General features: G+C 36.1%; 1 non-coding gene across 1 annotated transcript; it reads left to right on the top strand.

Annotated features, from left to right (window-relative positions):
* LOC135273689 (U6 spliceosomal RNA) lies at positions 1–107 on the top strand. The gene has a single exon (XR_010341506.1). It is a non-coding gene; the product is annotated as a U6 spliceosomal RNA (small nuclear RNA).
* The last annotated feature ends 21,790 nt before the right edge of the window (positions 108–21,897 follow it).

The raw sequence follows: 21,897 nt of genomic DNA, 5'->3' as shown, positions 1-21,897 counted from the left end.
GTGCTCGCTTCAGCAGCATGTACACTAAAATTGGAACGATACAGAGAAGATTAGCATGGCCCCTGTGCAGGGATGATATGCAAATTCGTGAAGCGTTCCATATTTCTTTTGTTGTTTTGTAAAAATCAAATAAAAATACATTTAAATTTAAAGTAAAAAAAATAATTAGCTGGGCACGGTGGTGGAAACCTGTAATCCCAGCTACTTGGGAGGCTGAGGCAGGAGAATCACTTCAATCAAGGAGGCATAGGTTGCAATGAGACAAGATTGCACCCTTGCACTCCAGCCTGGGTGACAAGAGGGAAACACTAACAAAAAAGGTGGGGTGGGGGGGAATTATCTAGCACCTCATTTTTACAATTATAGACACTGATATCTCTGATTACTTTTTTTTAATAAGATGGGATTTCACCATGATGGCTAGGCTGATCTTGAACTCCTGACCTCAGGTGATCCACCCACTTCAGCATCCCAAAGTGCTAGGATTACTGGCATGAGCCACAGCACCTGGCCCAATCTCTTTGAGTTTTAAAAATAAAATTTGCTGGGCATGGTGGCTCACGCCTGAAATCCAAGCACTTTGGAGACCAAGGCGGTCGAATCACCTGAGGTTGTGAGTTCAAGACCAGCCTGACCAACAAGGTGAAACCCCATCTTTAAAAAACAAAAAATAAATTAAAAGATAAATAAAGTTAAGGCTGGGTGTGGTGGCTCACGCCTGTAATCCTGCATTTTGGGAGGCTGAGGAGGGTGGATCACCTGAGGTCAGCAGTTCGATAGCAGCCTGGCCAACATGATGAAACCCGGTCTCTTCTAAAAATACAAAAAATATTTGCATTTTTGCAAGTACCTCTTGTAAGGCTGGCTGCCTCTCCGGGAGCTAAATGGTTACACTTATCTCTCCCCATGCTGAATAATGAAGTCATCATTCCAGACACAGTACTCCTATCAGGCCTCTCCTTGCTGGCTCCCCACACCCACTCCTATCAGGCATCTCCTTGCTGGCTCCCCACACCCACTCCTATCTGGCCTCTCTATGCAGGCTCTGCACACCCACTTCTGCATTCCTCACTCAACCCCTTCAAAATTTAAAAAGCCTGCCAAAGATTTGTCCAACGGCAGCTTAACATTGACCTCTCCAGCCAGTCAACTCACCAGTAGCCCCGCCTGGCTACCAATGACAGCTCACCCCCCTAACCAATAAAACTGTCTGCTCTTTGTTTCCCTAATAATCAATCAACACTTCCCATGACCAATAAAACTGCTCTTTGTTTCCCTAATGATCAATCAACCCCCCTCACCAATGAAACTGTTTGCTCTTTGTTTCCCTAATGACCAATCAATTACCTCCACTCCCTATAAAACCCCACACCCTAAGAAGCCCAGCACCACTTCTCTGGCCCCTTCCCAGACCACAGAACCTCACCCGAGAGCTGAATAAATTGGATTCTCATTTTCTCATACTGGCCTCAGTTTCCTCATTTTAACTCGGCAATATAGCTTACAGCATTCAAATGCCACAGGAATTCTCTTTTTTTGTCTCAAAATTAAATGATTAGTATAGTACCTTTTAAATTTAGAAGAAAATTGTTTTACATGGTGAGCAGAAATGAAGTTTGTATGATGAACAACCATAGATTCTTCCAGTTCACAAATAAGGTGTGAACCATCTGATCCAAGAGTTCTTTCTCTCTTCTTAGTTTAGTGTACTTTTGGTGCAAAAGCATTCATCCTGCTTGTTGCTTTTTAATACTAGATTTTACCTACAATCTCATTGTTGTATGTTTTAAGTGTAGTGCAGCTCTAACTTATTTAATTTTCTTTAAGTAAATGAGCATAGTTTAAGATGGCTTGAAGACATTCATATATTTTATAAAGCTATCTTAAATAATCTAGAGTGAGAGGAAATACAAGGCAAAAGGAAAATCAAAGGTTTTTTTATGTCAAATCATTCTTCTGAAAGTTGTACTTTGTTACTTTTCTATGCCTTTTATAATGCATTTATACCTCTTGTATAAGCTGTTGGATGTATATTTTAAGCTACTGTATAATCGTTCAACTTGTCAATCATTATTTTCTGAGATCTCACCCTTTTAAACAAAAAGACGAGTCACACTTATATTTATAAATGTTACTGCATTTCATCTTTAAAAAAAATAAAACACACAATGGTAATAATACCATTCTTGAATCAAATGATTGAATGTGCTAATAATAGTAATAATAAAAAGAATGGATTTCATAGACTCAGTTTTCTGGAACTAATGATGAAGATTATTAGTCATCATTAAGCAATGAATCTTCATAATGATGCATAATTTAGAGTCTTGGTCTTTGTAATTTAAAATTGCTCAAAAGTGCTCAAGAACATATGTAAAATTCATGGAAATAGAATTCCTGAAAATAAAAATAATGTCCATCAATCCATCCTTCCTTCCTGAAAATCAAATTTTTCATAAAACATATAAACTGGGTGTTGTCTTTTTGTAAATTTTTTAGCAACATGTATATATGTTAGATTAAAAAATAGGGTTCCAGTTGCTACATGGGGACCTCAGAAAGAAAAGGAAAGCATGGTCAGTGGAGATTTGGCAACCTATAGAAAGAGGAAAATAAAGAATACTCTTGTATTTTCTCCATGTCCTTTTTGTGGTAGGTTTGTTCAGTATCAAGAGTGTAGATTTGGCCTCAAGCAGAATTGAGTATGCTAAGTGACACACTAGCAATCTTCCTGTTCCAGGAACATGCCAAGCTTGTCACTGCCTCTGAGTGTTGAGCTTGACCGCGGCTCTATTTTGAATGTGATTCCCTGTGACCTTTGCAAGCTTGACTCATTACTATGAAAAGTTCTGCTTAAATATTCCCCCATTATAGAGATCTTACTGAACCAACTTCTCTGAAGTAGACTTCTGTGATGGTTGATATTAAGTATCAACTTGACTGGATTGAAGGAGGCCAAGTACTGATTCTGGGTGTGTCTGCAAGGGTGCTGCCAGAGGAGATTAACATTTGAGTCAGTGGACTGGGAGAGGAAAACCCACCCTCAATGTGGGTGGGCACTGTCCAATTGGCTGCCAGCATGGCTACAAAAAGCTGGGAGAAGAAGGTGGAATAAGCTGGCTTGCTGAGTCTTCAGGTTTTCATCTTTCTCTGTGCTGGATGTTTCCTGCCCTTGAATATCAGACTCCAGGTTCTTTGGCCTTTGAACTCTTGGATTGAAACCAGTGGTTTGCCAGGGGTGTGCAGGTCTTTGGCCACAGACTGAAGGCTTTACTGTTGGCTTCCCTACTTTTGAGGCATTGGGACTTGAACTGAGCCACTACCGGCTCCCTTGCTCTCAGCTTGCAGAGATCACCGTGTGACTGTCTGAGTCAATTCCCCTAAATAAACTCCTTTTCAAGTATACATATATCTCATTAGGTCTGTCCCTATGAAAAGCCCTGACTGACACAGCTTCCTACATACTTGGTATTAGTTGACCTGTAAATTTCCATTGCCTCCATAACATAAAATTAGAGAAATATTGGCAAACACTTTGTAAAACACATACACTATGAATAACTATATAAATCAGCACTGTGACATAAATGTATTAATACTGCTGCCATTAAAACATCTGAAAATTCTTTTATTCTTATTTGAAAAAAAAGTTTTAATGCAACTAACAAGTCATTTTATGCAGCACCTGAACCTAAGGTGGATCTAACAGACTAATGTACACATTAATCCATGATACCACATAAGTGAAATGAAGTGGTGCATTTGCTATTTATGCTTGAAATCTATGCATAAGCAATTCAATGTAAATGCAGGTGATTGATGAATAAAACATCACTGATCAAGCTGACTGCATCTAAATTTTTGCTTAATCCTGCTGGTTTAATTTGTTTTGGTCTTCTTTTTTTCTTTCTTTCTGATGTTGTTTTCACCTGAGGTGGATAAATATATATTATACATAGAAAAAATGGGCAACATAAATTTAAATACCTGAAACAGATGAGAAAGTTGGTCAGCTGCTTTCAAATATTATGCTTCTGGAACCGAGTAACATAAAAATAACTTCCCAACTGCAGCCCCAGGGAAAAAATGTCCTTGCCGCTTTAAAACAGAGTCCATCTCAAAAGAAGTTTGTGTCAATAGATTAATGTATTTTTTTTCTTTTGAAATGGAGTTTTGCTCTGTCACCCAGGCTGGAGTACAGTGGTGTGATCTGGGCTTACTGCAACCTCCACCTCCCGGGTTCAAGCTATTCTGTCTCAGCCTCTCAAGTAGCTGGGATTACATGTACCTGCCACTACACCCAGCTAATTTTTCTTTTTTTATTAGAGACAGGGTTCTGCCATGTTGGCCAGGCTGGTCTCAAACTCCTGACCTCAGACAATCCTCCTGCCTTGGTCTCCCAAAGTGCTGGGATTACAGATGTGAGCCACCACATATTCTTATTCGTTGTTACTATGATTGGAAAAATTACAAATAAAGTATTATTTAAATATATACAAGTACCAGAGTTTGTACAACATTCTTTTAGGCAGAATAATTGTGAGCAATAATCTTTTGTGCAGGGGAGAAACTGTGGCATTTTAGTAAGTCAGGTGGCATTGAGAGCTAAACAAACCATCAAATTAGTCATAGATCTCATGGCATGTGTCTGCCACAGTAGACTAGTTTGAGTTTTTCCCCTCCATGTTTAATAATTTGCATGTAAATATGACAGTTTTTTTCTTTGAGATGGAGTTTCACTCTGTCGCTCAGGCTGGAGTGCAGTGGCGGGATCTCAGCTTACTGCAACCTCTGCCTCCCATGTCCAAGTGGTTCTCCCACCTCAGCCTCCCAAGTAGCTGGGACCACAGGTGTGTGTCACCCACTCTGCTAATTTGTGTGTGTGTGTGTGTGTGTTTAGTAGAGAAGGGGTTTCACCATAATAGCCAGGATGGTCTCTATCTGCTGACCTCATGATCTGCCCTCCTCGGCCTCCCAAACTGCTGGGATTACAGTCATGAGCCACCGTGCCAGGCTGACATCTGTTTTTTTTATGCTGATGCATTTTAAGATTCAAAGTTGCATCATGGTGCAGTGGGGGAAACATTACTCAAAGCAAGAAAGTTAAGGGAGGAAGCCTCCCTTCTACACATTAGTTTCCCTGTGTCATCACATTTAATTTACTATATCAATACCTTTCTCTTTCATTTTTGAAAAGAAGTTTACATAATTTAAATTTGGAGGAAACAGATAATTTGCAGATTTTTCTATCTCTTGTCTGTTCTAGAGTTGCCCAACAGAATATTACACTTCTGTAAACCCAGGACTTAGTAAAATAATCCGAAAGCACAAATGCAAATTGATTAAATGTAATAACAAATAAACGCTATTCTTTTACTTAATACATCATAGTAAGTGCCACATAAAAATGTATGAATTCTGAATTTTTTAAACCTACATAAGGAAATTCTTATAAGAATTTAACTTTGCCTAACTGCTTATTATATGTGAAATGTGATCTTTAGCTGCTGTGCAAAGCTTCTAGAATTAGCCATTACTTCTGTTCCTTGTACTGCACTTAAGCAGTGCTTTTTTTCCCCAAGTATTCACTTAGTTTTACATCAGATATTTTACTTAATTTTAAAAAAAGACCAGTTTTCTTTTTGTTAAAGTATCGGATATTTTGACATTAACAAAACAGTCAAACTGAAGCCATACACAGTGGTCAAAATACTATAAAAGCTAAATAAGTTTTAATAAGAACATTTAATAGACTATTACAAAATCCTAACAATTGTGTTTCCACAGGATTACAAAAACCTGAAAAATGCTTAAGTATAATATTAAATGTACTAGATATTTCAATATAATAAAATAATATAATTATATGACTATATAAATATATGGCAGATATAAATACATACTGAGAAAGAGAAAAAGGAAGAAAGAAAGACAGAAAAGAGAGACATGGTGAAGGACAGAGATAAATAAGACTGTAAATAAACTTAAAAAATCATTAAAAAATTCATGCTTGAAATTATGGTAAAATGATTATTTTAATAATAAAGATTACTAAAATTTAATTTTGGTACATTTAAATTTGTATGTAATATGGGCTAAATATATTTTTTACTGGTGAAGTCAAGGCTGTTTTTGTTATTCTGATATTTTGTACAATGCCAATTACATGTAACAATTCAAATAACATTTATAATAATAAAACAACTAAAAATATTTTTTGGATAATTAATTATTTTAATAGCCAATATTTATTAATCATTTCTCATGCCAAGCATTGTGATTTGGCATACATCATCTCATTTAATTTCCATTACCCTCTGAGGTACGTAGGTCCTGTTATGATTCCTTTTTGTACAATGACACCTGAAAAACAAATATGTTAAACAACTTATACCAGGTTACACAGCTATGAAGTCCAGCCAGCCTTCCAGCCAAGGCATTCTTGTTCCAGACTCCAAGCTTTAAACATTCCTCAATATTGTCTTCCCAAATACATTTTGTTCTACCTCCCATTCCCTGTTGATTGCAAGTTGGAATTTGAATTTTTTATTGAGTGTTCTGAAATTCTGTATAGGAATATTGTGGGTTGAAATGTATCCCCTTGCCCGCCCCCATGCCAAAAAAAAAAAAAAAAAAAAGCCATATTGAAATCCTAATCCTTGGTACCTAGGAATGTGATCTTATTTGGAAATAGTGTCCAGGCTGAGCAATAAAGCAAGATTCCATGTCAAAAAAGAAAAATCACTGTCAAAAGATTTTTCAGAAATTGCAAGCTTTAAAGTGAAGAAGAGTATTTATTTTGAAGACAAACATTAAAATATGAGCTGGGCGTGGTGGCTCACACCTGTAATTTCAGCACTTTGGAGTCCAGGGTGGTTGGATCACTTGAGGTCGGAAGTTCGAGACCAACTTGGCCAACATGGTGAAACCCCGTTTCCATCCAAAATACAAAAATTAGGTGGGCGTGGTGGCACACAACTAATCCCAGCTATTTGAGAGCTTGTGACGGGAGAATTGCTTGAACCTGTGAGGTGGAGGTTGCAGTGAGCTGAGATTGTGCCACTGAACTCCAGCCTGGATGAAAGAGTGAGACTCGATCTGAAATAAAAACTATATATATATATATATATATATATATACACACACACACACACATATAGAGGGAGAGAGAGAAAGAGAGAGAGAGAGAGAGAGAGGAGTTATATTACTATTACTTATATGACAGATCTTATTGTACACATTTTGTACAAACTTCACTAAACTTTGTTCAACATCAGGGAATTTATATTGAGGAAAATCTCTGCAAATGTAATAAATTTTGAAAAACTTTTTAAAACCCAAACTACAGCTTAGGAAACACCAGAGAGTTCATACTAAAATATATTTTTCCAGATGTGGTGATATAAAAAATGAGTTATTTGAAAATTATGTAAATATTAATTCAGAGTAGAAATATCTAAGGAACTGACTTCAGACACTACACTAAATCAGAGTACTGAGTTTAGAACATAATTTAAAGCTGAAGTTGATACATATTTTTTATATAACTTTAAAAGGGTATAAGATATTTTGGAGAGCTATAATTACATTCAAAATATACTTTTTTTTTTTTTTAAGACAGAGTCTTGCTTAGTCACCCAGGTTGGAGTGCAGCGTCTGCCTCCCAGGTTCAAGTGATTCTCCTGCCTCAGCCCCCCAGGTAGCTGAGGTTACAGACATGAGTCACTATGCCTGGCTAACTTTTGTGTTTTTAGTAGAGATGGAGTCTCACCATTGGCCAAGTTCATCTGGAACTCCTGACCTCAGGTGATTCAGCCTCCAAAAGGGTGAGGATGACAGAGTTGTGTGCTGCTGTGTCCAGCCAAAGTATATTTTTTTCTTGAAAAAAGATTTTTTTGGATACATGAATAAGGATGTAATTCAACTTTCAAATTGATGACTGTATCTTTATTCCTATTGTATTCACATGTCAAAATGTGATGAATTGTTCCTACATGAAAGATATGAGAGATTCTTTTTTATTAGGTGAGCATTATTTATTATTTTTCTATTAAATAATAAAGACATTAAAATGTAAGATGCATGATGCAAATCTAAGTAAGGATGCTTTTTGTGGTTAACTTACAATATTTAGTGATGGCTGAGGTAGCTGTTCAGTTTAATATTCTGCATTATGAGAAAAACAAATAATTTTTTTTAATGAGAGAAAGAAAGAAAGAGAAAGAAAAACGGGGAGAGAGAACAGGATTCTTGTTCTATTGCCCGGGCTGGAATGCAATGTAAAAATAGGTATTAAAAACCTCTTTTATGCCCATAATTGTGCTTAACAATGGAGACAGGAAGGAATAAGGGAAGAAAATAAACAGCCAACCAATATTTCATTTAAACCTATGAAATGCTATGCAATTATTGAGGAGTGATTTACTTGCAATTATGTAGTCACTTTCAAAATAGGTGTAATATAATACTGAGAAAAATGTATGTTCTGTAGAGCTCGGATGGAGAATTCTATAAATATTCACTCAGTTTACTTATTCCAGGTCTAAGTTCAAATCATAGATGTCCCTATTGATTTTCTATGTCATTGATCCGTCAAATATTAACAATGTGGTGTCAAAATCTCCCGCTATTATTGTGCGGGAGTCCAGGTCTCTTTATAAGTCATTAAGAACTTGTCTTATGTATCTGGGTGCTCCTGTATTGGGTGCATATATATTTATAATCATTAACTCCTGTTGTTGCATTGATCCTTTTACCATTATGTAGTGTCCTTCTTTGTTTCTTTTAGTCTTTGTTACTATTAAAGTCTATTTTGTGAGAGATGAAAGTTACTCCTTTTTTTTCCTCTCCATTTAATTGGTGAATCTTCTTCCATCCCTTTGTTTTGAGTGTTTGTATGTCATTGCTTGTGAAATAGATCTGGATGCAGCGTACCAATGAGTTTTGACTTTTTATTCAATTTACCTATCTGTGTCTTTGATTGGGGCATTTAATCCATTTAAATTTAGAATTAATATTAATATTTGTGAGTTCAATATTGTCATTTAATGCTAGCTGGCTATTTTGCCCATTAGTTGATGTAGATTCTTCATTATAGAGATACTCTTTACATTTTGGTAAGTTTTTTGGGATATCTGATACTGGCTGTTCCTTTCTGTTTGTAGTGCTTCTTTCAGAAGCTCTTGTAAAGCAGGCCTGGTGGTGATGAAATCTCTGAGTGCTTGCTTGTTCGTGAAAAATTTTATTTTTTCCTTCACTTCTGAAGCTTAGTTTGGTGGGATATGAGATTCTGGGTTGAAAATTCTTTTCTTTGAGGATATTGAATATTGACCCCCACTATCTTCTAGTTTGTAGGGTTTCTGATGAGAGGTCTGCTGTGAGTCTGATAGGCTTCCCTTTATGGGTAACGTGACCTTTCTCTCTGGCTGCCCTTAGAATTTTCTCCTTTATTTCAACCCTAATGAATCTAGCAATTATGTGCCTTGGAGTTGCTCTACTTGAGGAATATCTTTGTGGTGTTCTCTGGATTAGCTGGAGTTGACTATTGTCCCGCCTTACTAGATTAGGAAAGTTTTCCTGAATAATATCCTGAAGAATATTTTCCAATTTCGATTCATTCTCTTCATGACATTCGGTGTACCTATCAATCGTAAATTAGGTCTTTTCACATAGTCCCATACTTCTTGGAGACCTTGCTCATTCCTCTTTACTCTTTCTTCTCTAATATTTTCTTCTCATTTCATTTCATTAAGTTGGTCTTCAACCTCTGATATCCTTTCTTCCGCTTGATCAATTAAGCTGTTAAAACCTGTGCATACTTCATGAAGTTCTCGTATTGTGTTCTTCAGTTCCATTAATTCACTGATATTCCTCTCTAAGTTGTCTATTCTGGTTAGCATTTTGTCAAACCTTTTTTCAAGGTTCTTAGTTTCTTTACATTGGGCTAAAACATGTTCTTTTAGCTCACTAAAGTTCCTTATTATCCACTTTCTGAAGCCTAAATCTATTAATGGAACAAACTTGTTCTCCATCAGGCCTTGTTCTCTTGTTGATGAGGAACTGTGATACATTCTGATCTTGGGTATTCTCAGCCTTTTTACGCTGGTTTCTTCCCATCATTGTGAGTTCATCCACCTGTTGTCTTTGTAATTGCCTACTTTCAAATTAGGTCTCTGAGTGGACGTCCAACTTGTTGATTTCCAGCGCCAAAATCTGATCAACCCACTGTGCTGGCCAAAACAGTGGCATTAAGATTAGTGGTGCTTTTCTGCCTGGGAATCTCTGATCTGGCTTCCCTCTTGAGTCCCTTCTTCAATCAGGTAAATGGGTGACTCTGCCTTCCCAGAGCTCCAAACATCGACCAAAAAGGGACCCAGTCCTGTTTACTCTACACCAAGAACTGCTGTGCTGAGGTGCCGGCAAAACCACCACGCTGGCCACAAGAGTCACCCTGGTGACCCATGGGGCTCCTCCGCTGGGAATCTTCCTGTCCGTGGTTAACAAAAATTTATCTGAAAGTGTGGCATCCTCTCGTTCTGTGTGCTTTCTCTGGGAGCTACAATCCCGAGCTGCTAGTGATCAGCCATCTTGGATCTCCCCTCTGAAAAATATTTTTAATTTTAGTTAAAATTAATAGTATATTATTTTACTAATTATACTTTTATGTGATACGATCCAGTAAATTTAAAAACCTTGAAGTTATGTGTAGACTTAATTTTTGAATTTAACATTTTTAACATGTTAAATACTATTGTGCACTCAATGAAGCAGTATTTTGCCACTGATCTTAACCCATTCCACCTTAAGAGTGTAGGTAAAAGATGATAACAATATATTTGTTGACATAATAAAGTACCATCTCTAGTAATTTTTTTTTGCCAATGGCTTTAAACTGCAAAGAAGTTAAAGAATGTTGTTCCTGAAGGTTAAATTTTTATTTTTCTTTGTCATTTAAATTTACTTAATTTTTCGGTGCATAGTATGTATATGTATTTAAGCCACATATGGCATATTTTGATACATGCATACAATATAATAATCACCTCATGGTAAATTAGGTATCTATCACCTCTAGCATTTATTCTTCATATGACAGAAAATTTAGTTTTACACTTTTTGTTATTTTAAAATGTACAATTGTTACTGATGGCTGGACATGGTGGCTTATGCCTGTACTCCTCGCACTTTGGGAGCCTGAGGTGGGTGGATCACCTGAGGTCAGGAATTTGAGACCAGTGTGGCCAACATGTCAAAACTCCCATTTGTACTAAAAATACAAAAATTATTGGACCGGGCACTGTCGCTCACACCTGTAATCTCAGCAATTTAGGAGGCTGAGGTGGGTGGATCATGAGGTCAGGAATTCAAGACCAGCCTTGCCAACATGGTAAAACCCTGTCTGCCAAAGATACAAAAAGTTAGCTGGGTGTGATGGTGGACATCTGTAATCCCAGTTACTCTGGAGGCTGAGGCAGGAAAATCATTTGAAACTGGGAGGTGAAGGTTGCAGTGAGCTGAGATCATGCCACTGCACTCCAACCTGGGCAACAGAGCGAGACCGTCTCAGAATGAATAAATAGTATTGACTGACTACAGGGTAATTTCTTTGGTTATAATATTATTTAGAAGTATTAATAAAATCCATACATTTGTGAGTCTTGAATACATATTTTCATAAATTCCTTACATATTTTTATTTGAACATGTGGCCTGTCTGCCTGTAAACACAGACTTTTAATTTTGATTTACATAAAGTTAGCCAGGCATTGTGGCTCATGCCTGTAATTCCAGCACTTTGGGAGGATGAGGCAGGGAGAACACCTGAGGTCAGGAGTTTGAGACCAGCCTGACCAACACCAACATGGAGAAACCCCATCTATACTAAAAATACAAAATACAGCCAGGCATTATGGTGCATATAATCTCAGCTACACAGGAGGAGAATAGCTTGAAGCACGGAGGCGGAGGTTGCAGTGAGCCGAGATTGTGCCTTGCACTCCGGCCTGGACAACAAGAGTGAAACTCCATATCAAAACAAAAAAACAACACACATACATTACTCTAAAGATAAACCTTAGGAAAGAAAATTAAAATTATGGAGTATGTGTGCTTGTATGAATATGAGTTTGTACCTATTTTCAGAAGAAAACACTATTGGAATAAAACATACCATTTTAATAAGGTGATTAATTTCTAGATAATAATAACCTAAAAAATGCTGAAAGCAAATTTATGCTCTCAGTTTTGTACTCAGTATTGCAAAACCTTATGGCTTATGGTTCAGAATCTCTCCATACAAAGTCTGTTTTTCTTTGCCTGGTACTCATGCTAGACATAATTTTCTTGTTTGTTATTTGTTTTATAGTTTATGAAGTATCCATTACATGAGCTGGTCATTAAGAATGTTAATAAAATTTAGTAGTGCACACACACCCAAAAAAATGATTCATTTGATTGTATTATTACCATTTGGGTAATCCATGATACTCTTCCCATCTCAAGATCTTTTAACTTCCGTCACATCTACAAAATCTCTTTAACCACATCAGGTAACAACAGTTTGCAAGTTTCAGGGATTAGATCATGTACATCTTCTTGGGCCAGTGTTCTGCCTACCACAGTTTCTAATAAGACAATGTTTTGGGTTACCATTTTTTTTTCTCACATATGTCAGTTTTGATCCCATTTCTGTCTTTTTTTTTTTTTTTTTTTTTGAGACAGGGTTTCACTCTGTCTGTCACCAGGCTGGCACAATCATGGCTCATTGCAGCCTCAAACTCCCTCACTTAAGCTATTCTCCCACTTCAACCTCCCAAATAGCTGGGATTACAGGCATATGCTACCATACCTGGCTACTTTTTTGATTTTGTAGTGATAGAGTTTCACTATGTTGCCCAGGTTGGTCTCGAACTCCTTCCTGAGTTCAAGTGATCTTCCCTTCTCATCTCCCAAAGTGCTGGGATTACAGGCACAAGCCACCATGCCTGGCCTTTTCTTGAGGTATATTGATATACAAGAAACTGCATATATTTAAAGTATATAAAGACTTTTGACATGTGTGTATCTGTGAAACTATCACCACAATCAAAGTAACGACTCTACTCATTACCTCCACTATTTTCTTCATTTTCCTCCTACTTCCCCTCCAGTTTCTTTGTAGCAAGAACCCTTAACATGAGACCTACCCTATGAACATATTTTAAAGTACATATTATGGAATAGTTAATTGTAAGCACAATGCTGTATAGCAGATCTTTAGAAATGATTCACCTTGCCTAGTTGAAACCTTATACCCATCATATGCCAACTTCTCAATTCTTTCTCCCCACCCTGGTTCCTGCAACCACCATTTTACTCTCTATGAGTTTGGCTATTTTAGTACCTTAAATAAGTGGATTTGTGCAGTATTTGTCCTTCTGTGACTGGTTATTTCACTTGGCATAATGTCCTCCACCTTCATCTATGTTGCAACATAAGGCAAGATTTCTTCCTTTTTCCTCTTTTATCCTTTTTCTTCTCTTGTTTCCTTCCTTCCTTCTTTCCTTCCGCCCCCCTTCCTTTCTTTCTTTCCACCTCAAAAGAGAAGCTAGGACCTTTTTTCCTCTTATCAAGCATATTATGAATAACAGCATACATACACAAATACATTTTCAGTATGGAGAAAATCCCTGCCTTTTAATGAAAATTTTGTGTTGAAACATATTTTTTTTTAAACCAAATGGAATCTATTAAAAACAGAATGGATACATGCTCTCCATCTTTCTATCAGCTTATTTTTGTTTGTACTCTGTTCCTGGGTTATCTCAAGTTGCTGTTTCTTTGTGCACCTTCAGTGATGAGAGTAGACATAGTTAGAATTGTGACTTACTTTGATAAAACAGTTTTACTAGGAGAAGCAGGTGACAGATTGTAATGGGTGTGTGCATTTTCTGATCATGGCACATCACACCCTTTTCTGTTATAAAGTGGTTCATGCTAATATACTAAACTTGATGATTTGAAAAGACATGTCTCTCAAGTTGCCATTATGTATAAATCTCATATTTAGAGACATAGTGAAAAAGCTACCCATATCCTGACATAATAGGTCAAATCCTAGGTGGAATCACAGTTAGATGCATTTTTGGCCAAAATGTTTATCTTACCTGATAGTCAACTGATATATTTGTCAATGGAAATGATAATGCTCATTCCCAAGCTGGTTGTAGGATATTAAATAAATTAATACATGTCCAATGCCTATCATACAGTAGAAATTCGTAAGTGGTTATGTTTTTCCATTGTGGGGGTACTGTTCTATATCATATATTATCTTATTACATCTATTTGTTTAATATTATAATGATGATCAGAAAGTGCTAAATAGTGCTGTCGAAGAATGTAGTGATTGCTTTTGGTTAACATTGTTAGATTAGCAGTTGGTAGAAATAATATTTACTGAATGGATACTCTATTTTAGGCACTCTTCTAAACTCTTTATAATCAGCATTTTATTTCAGAAATAGATGTCATTATGATCTACATTGTATGAATTAGGAAAGGCCCATAGTAGTTAAGTAACATGATCAGTGTTGTTTCAATGATAAAGTGGCATAGCTTAGAAATGAACACAGGCAGTCTTGTAATGGTTAAAAATGAGGTTCCTCTGTCAATTTGCTTATTCGAGGTACTTCAGAGTATTAAATGAGTGAGTCCATAGAAAGCACATTTCTGCCAGGTTCTATGCTGAAAATGGTGTTTGAATAGCCTCATTTAATCTCCATAACTACTTTTTGAGGCAGGTTCTACTATAATTATCTTCATTTTAAAGATTTGGAAACTGAGACTAATGATATAATGGTTGTTTGATGAATATAAAATCACAAAAAAGATTATTTGACAAATTACCTAGATAATAGATAAGCCCCATTGTATTAATGTAAAAGTATAGTGTTGCACAAGGCTGTGTGCCAAAAGGGACCTTGTGGTCATTTAATATTTTTTTTTCCTTGTAGAATATCTTTTCTTACCAATTCATGAAATGATGATTTCTCAAAGGGGCCTTAAAGTTTTAGAGTAAATAATTGTATCATACATTGTTTATACCAAGAGCTTAGAGCATTTTGGCTATGGAATTTCTTGATTTGTTTTTTTGGTTATTGTTATTTTTGGCATGCTGTAGAACAGCATTTCATGGAACACGCATCAAAATATATTGTTTTCATAGCAGTAGGTGTCCTTAAAGCCATGCTTACAGGGAGCATTATGACATTTAGGTGATGGACACCCTGAATGATAATGCTATGCTCCATATTCATAAGGATAAAATAAGAATAAGAAGGCTCAAGGAATAGTTGAATATTCCATGATGAATTGTTACCTTTTAAAAATTATCAAATCAGTTTTCTTCTACACTCATGTTAATTGATACCATGAATACTATCATACAGTAGAAATTCATAAGTGGTTATGTTTTTCCTAGATGCAGTCCTAGATGTGGAGAGCTTATCTTCTGGATGGTGTTGCTAAAGGAAATATACTTGAATCTATGGTATAATCATTGAACACTTCTTGAATGGGCACTGATAATTTCAACTGCTGTGTTATTTTTTATCTACTTTATTTTAGATATGTTACACATTTGATTTTGTTATCGTAAAATTACGTATGTCTTCACACCCTGAGAAACATCATTATTTGGGTTTACAAGTCTCTGTTTAAATACATCACATGTACATTTTACAGTTTCATTGTTAGAAAACCTGCATTCTATACTTGTTTTGCTTTTATTGTCATATATATGCTCCTGGTGGCTATTTCAACTTACCTATAAGCCCTAAAGTTGTCAAAGGCTATTTAATGATGTGGTTAACTGCACATATAAGCTGAGTGAACTCATAAGCTAAGTGGAAGAAAAGCATGCTAAAAATCATACATATGTAAAATTTGAGATTATTAGAGAAATTAAATATGTAAATAATAAAAGGTGATTTATTTTGAAATTTACCTCAATGCTAATATAATTTGTTTATTTATTCATTTATAGTTATTGTATTTATTTGTTAAAAATAGTTACTGTATTTGTCAACTTTGCTGGAGTAATGCGGGACTTCACAAATCTAAATGGCTTATCACAACAAATATTTATTTTCTGCTCATGCTATTTGTCTGCAATGGATATGGGCCAAATAGCAGTCCCTTGTATGCAAGCCATACTTGACCAGGATCCACAATGCCATATATGTTGCCATACTTGACCAGGGTCTACAATGCCAGTAAGTATATATTGTTTCTGCTCACATTTCATTACGTAAAGCAAGTTCAGATGGACAGGGCAGCATTGTCCTCCCACAGAGGATACTGGAAGCCCATTGCAATGAGAGGAAGAAGCACATGCTCTCATAGAAACCAGAATTAAATGGCTAGAATACTTGGTAGCACTATTGTAATCTACCATATTTACTGTCATCTTCTATTATTGCTATTATATTTGCCAAACACTTTCATTGCTCTTTTTTTGAGACCAAGGCCTGCTCTGTTGCCCAGGCTGGAGTAGAGTGGTGTGATCTCAGCTCACTGCAAACTCTGCCATCTGGGATCAAGCAATTCTTGTACCTCAGCCTCCCAAGTAGCTGGGACTACAGGAGACTACAGGTGCATGCAGCCACGCCCAGCTAATTTTTGTATTTCCAGTAGAGACAGAATTTTACCATGTTGGCCAGGCTGGTCTCAAACTCCTGAGCTCAAGTGATCCACCAACCTCAGTCTCCCAAAGTGCTGGGATTACAGGTGTGAGCCACCACGTCAGGCCTTTCATTGCTCTTATGTGTTTGGTAAGCACTTTTAAATATTACTTATTTAGACTTACTAACAGTCCTAAAAGGTAGGTGCTATTATTATCCTCAGTTTACAGGTGAGAAAAGGCTGACAAAGTGAAATTAAGTAAAGTTACCAAAGGTTAGTAAGTTTGCAAATGGCCGAGGTTTTACTCCAGCCTTACGGAATCTGGCTCCAAGGTCTACGCTCTTCAGGTTCTTTCCCAGAGACAGCCAGAGAAATTATACATTATAATAGTAATAGATGACTTCCATTTTCTTCTTTATAATTTTTAATAGTTCTAGAATTTTTTTTTAAGACAAGAATCTCACTCTGTCAGCCAGCCTGGAGTGCAGTGGAGCGATCTCGGCTCACTGCAACCTGCACCTCCCAGGTTCAGGAGATTCTTGTGTCTCTGTCTCTGGAGTAGCTGGGATTACAGGCACACACCACCACACCCAGCTAATTTTTGTGTTTTTAGTAGAGATGGGGTTTTGCCATGTTGGCATGGCTGGTCTCAAACTCCTAATCACAGGAGGCCATCTCGGCCTCCCAAAGTGCTGAGATTACAGGTGTGAGCCACTGCAGCCAATCCAGAAATTTTTATAGCTTATTTATGTATTTATTTGCTATTCTAAATTAAATGAAATCATAGAAATGGTGAGAAGACACAGCCTGCTTGTGTTTTGTAGAAAACATTTTCAAAAGCATTTGATTCAATCTTCTGAGAGCATCTCATTATCTCTTCTTTTCCTCACAAGCCTAAAATATAAAAGATGGCTTTGCCTTTTTCCTCTCTTTCAGCATCATGGAAAGTAATAAAGTTCTGATTTTCAGTGTCCTAAACTGAACCAATTAACCTAAGTCCTTAATGCCAAGATACTAATAGACATGTTATTGTATTGTCACCAGTCAAGGACTTACAAAACGTTGAGGAGTACTCACTAACTACGAATATGTCCTTTCTTATCAGGCACAGTGTATGTTAAGTCAATAATGTGGGACTTTCATGCTGCGTAACATGTCATATTGCGTGTGTGTGTGTGTGTGTGTGTGTGTGTGTGTGTGTGTGTTTTCTTTTTTGCTTAAACAATAGAAATTTATTGCCACACAGTTCAGGAGGCTGGAAATCCAAAATCAATGTGTTGGAGAGATCGGTTTCTCCTGAGCGATATGAAGGAAGACTTTGTTCCAGACTCCTCTCCTTGGCTTGTAGATAGCCATTTTGTGCTTTTCTTTTCACGTCCTATTCCTGGACACTCTTCCTATCTAAATCCAAATTTCCCCCTTCATAAGGGCACTAGTCATATTAGATTAGAAAACCATGCTGCTCTAGGATGACATTTTCTTAACTAATTACGTCTTCGATTATTCTGTTTCAAATACGATTACATTCTGAGGTCCTGGGAGTTAGGATTTCTGCATATGAATTTTTGAGAAACACCATTCAATCTATAACATCTGGTCTTTTTCTCTTTAGAGAAGTTTAGGTGTGTTCTATGTGCAATATATTTTTTGTCTCCACTTGGTTTTAAGATTCTTTTTTCAATATTTGGTAATTTTGCAGTTTGTTACAATATTTACAGGTATGGATTCATTCTTATTTATCCTGCTTGAGACCCAATGAATTGTTGTTTTTAATATAAAAGTGTTCATGTCATTTATCACTTCTGAGAAATTCCCTTCATATATTGACTGTACCACATTGGAAAACAAATATTGAGTAATTTCATTACTTAACTAACGAGTTAACAATGTTGTTACTTAATTAACAAATTATTAGCTCATGTTTGTATTTGGCGATCTTCTCACTCTTTTCAAGTGTCCAGTCTCCCTTTCATGTTTGTAATCTTTTTCTGTCTATGCGGTGGCTTTCTGGGTAATTCCTAAAATCCATATTCTAGTTCAGAGATTCTTCCTTTAGCTGTACCTTGTCTGCCTTTAATCAGTCTTTTTTTTTCTAAAAAAAAAATTACATTGTTTTCCCTGTGGTTTTATTTAGTTGTTTTTCAAGCATGCTATTCATGGCTGGGTGCAGTGACTTATGCCTGTCATCCCAGGACTTTGGGAGGCAGAGGAAGGAGGATCACCTGAAGTTAGGAGTTCAAGACCAGCCTGGTCAACATGGTGAAACCACATTTCTATTTAAAAATATATAAAAATTAGCCAGGCATGGTGGTGCATGCTTGTAATCCCAGCTACTCAGGGGGCTGAGGCAGGAGAATCACTTGATTCCAGGAGGCAGAGGTTGCAGTAAGCAGAGAAAAAAAAAAAAAAGCCTATTCTTTTAAAATAACATATTGTACTTTTTAGTCATTTTGTGTTGATATGATCAGTTTCTTTCTCTACAACCCTTAACCATAATTATTTAATTTTACTTTATTTTAGATTTAGAAGGTACTTGTGTAAGTTTGTTGCATGGTACATTATGTGATGGTAAGGTTTGGGCTTCTAGTGAACTCATCACCAGAACAGTGAATTCATACCTAGTAGATAAATTTGAATCCTCCCACCATTTCCTTTTGGAGTCCCCAGCATTTATTATTTTTGGACTTTGTTTCCATGCTTACCCATTGTTTAGATCCCACTTATAAGTAAGAGTTTATAGTATTTGATTTTCTGTTCCTGAGTTACTTCACTCAGGATAATAAGCTCCAGCTCCATCCATGTTGCTGGAAATGACAGTATTTCATTCTTCATTATGGCTGCATAGTATTATGTGGTGTATATATACCGCATTTTCTTCATCCAGTCAAATGTTGATAACACTTAGTTTGATTTCATGACTTTGCTATTGTGGATAATGCTGCAATAAACATACAAGTGCAGATGACTCTTGAAGAAGAAATTTCTTTTCTTTGGGTAGATACTCAGGAGTGGAATTTCTGCATTGAACTGTACTTCTATTTTTAGTTCTTTGAGAAATCTCCATACTGATATCCACAGGGGTTGTTCTAATTTACATTCCCATCAACCATGTATAGATGTATTTTCTCCACAGCCTCACCAAAATCTGTCATTTTTTTGGTCTTTTAATAGTAGCCTTTCTGACTGCTGTGAGATGATATCTCATTGTGGTTTTAATTTGTATTTATCTCATGATTAATGATATTGAGCATTTTTTCATGTTTTTTGGCCACATGTATGTCTTCTTTTAAGAAGTGTCTGTTAATGTCCCTTGCCCACTTTTAATGTGGTTATATATTTTTTCTTGATTTAAGTTTTTATGAATTCTGGATATTAGTCCTTTGTTGGATGCATAGTTTTCAAACAGCTTCTCCCATTCTGTAAGTTGTCTGTTTACTCTGTTCTTTTGCTATGCAGAAGCTCTTTAGTTTAAATCTCTTTGTCTATTTTTGTTTTTGTTGCATTTTTTGGTGAGATCTTAGTCATAAATTCTTTACCTATGCTAACATTCAGAAGAGGTTTTCTTAGATTTTCTTCTAGAATTTTTATAGTTTCATGTCTCACATGTAAGTCTTTAAGCCATATTGAGTTAATTTGTGTATAGTGAGAGACAGAGGTCCAATTTCATTCTTCTGCATATGGCTAGCCAGTTTCCCCAGCACCATTTATTGAATAAGGTATGTTTTTTTCCCATGGTTTGTTTTTTGTGACTTTGTTGAAGACCATTTGATTGTAGGCATGTGGCTTTATTTCTGAGTTCTATATTCTGTTTCATTGATCTATATGTCTACTTTTGTGCCAGCATCGTGCTGTTTTGGTTACTATACCCTTGGAGTATAGTTTGAAATCAGGTAATGTGATGCCTCCAGCTTTGTTCTTTTTGCTTAATATTGCTCTGTCTATTCAGGCTCTTTTTTGGTTGTGTATGAATTTTAGAAATATTTTTCCTAATTCTGTGAAAAATAACATTGGTAGCTTGATAGGAATTGCATTAAATCTTTAGATTACTTTGGGAAGTATAGTCATTTTAGCAATATTGATTCTTCCTATCCAGGAACATGAAATGTTTTACCATTGGTTTGTGTTATCTAAGATTTCTTTTGTCAGTGCTTTGTAGCTCTTCTTGTAGAGATCTTTCACCTCCCTGGCTAAATATATTTCTGGGTATTTCATTTTTTGTTTAGTACAAATTATACTGAGTTCCTGATATGGTTCTCAGCTTGAACACTGTTGATGTATAAAAATGCAACTGATTTTTGTGCATTAATTTTGTATTCTGAAACTTTACTGAAGTTGTTTATTAGGTTCAAGAGTCTTTTGAAGAAATCTTTAGGATTTTTTTTTGCATATAAGATTATGTCATCAGTGAATAGAGATCATTTTGAACTCTTCTTTTCCAATTTGGATGACTTTATTTCTTTATCTTGGCTTATTGCTCTGGCTAGAACTTCCAGTACCATGTTGAACAGAAGTGGTGAGAGTGGAAGCCCTCGTCTTGAATTCTTAGGGAGAAGGCTTTCCATGTTTCCCCACTCCATATGATGATGGCTATGGATTTGTCATACATAGCTCTAATAATTGAGGTATGTTACTTCAGTGCCCGGTTTCTTGAAGGTTTATATCATTAAGGAATGTTGGATTTTATTAAATTATTTTTCTGCATCTATTTGAGAGTCTCATTTAGGTTAGTTTTATACTTTTTGATTATGTGGTGAATCACATTTATTGATTTGCATATTTTGAAATATTCTTACATTCCTGAATTAAAATCTACTTTATTATGATGAGTTATCTTTTTTGATATGCTGCCAGATTCTGTTTGCTAGTGTTTTGCTTAGGTAGTTTTCATTTTCTGTTGTGTCCTTGCCAGATTTTGGTATCAGGATGATACTGGTTTCATAGAGTAAGTTAGGGAGGAACTCCACCTCCTTGATTTTTGGAATAGTGTCAGTTATATTGGTGCTAACAATTCTGATAGAATTCAGCTGTGGATCCATCTGATCCTGGCCTTTCATTGGATGGCAGATTTTTTAAATTATTGATTCAATTTCTTAACTCCTTATTGCTGTTTTTTGTTCAATCTTGGGAGATTGTGTTTTCAAGAATTTGCACATTTTCCCTAAGTTTTCTAGGTTGTGTGCATAGAGGAATTTATAGTAATCTCTGTTGATTCCTTGTACTTTTGTGGTATGAGTT

The sequence above is a fragment of the Aotus nancymaae genome, unplaced genomic scaffold (genome assembly GCF_030222135.1).
Source record: "Aotus nancymaae isolate 86718 unplaced genomic scaffold, 86718_ANA_hifiasm-v0.15.2.pri h1tg000008l, whole genome shotgun sequence".
In the NCBI taxonomy this organism is placed as follows: Eukaryota; Metazoa; Chordata; class Mammalia; order Primates; family Aotidae; genus Aotus; species Aotus nancymaae.
Note: the sequence above shows the minus strand (reverse complement) of the source record. Positions and strands in the feature narration are given on the sequence as shown.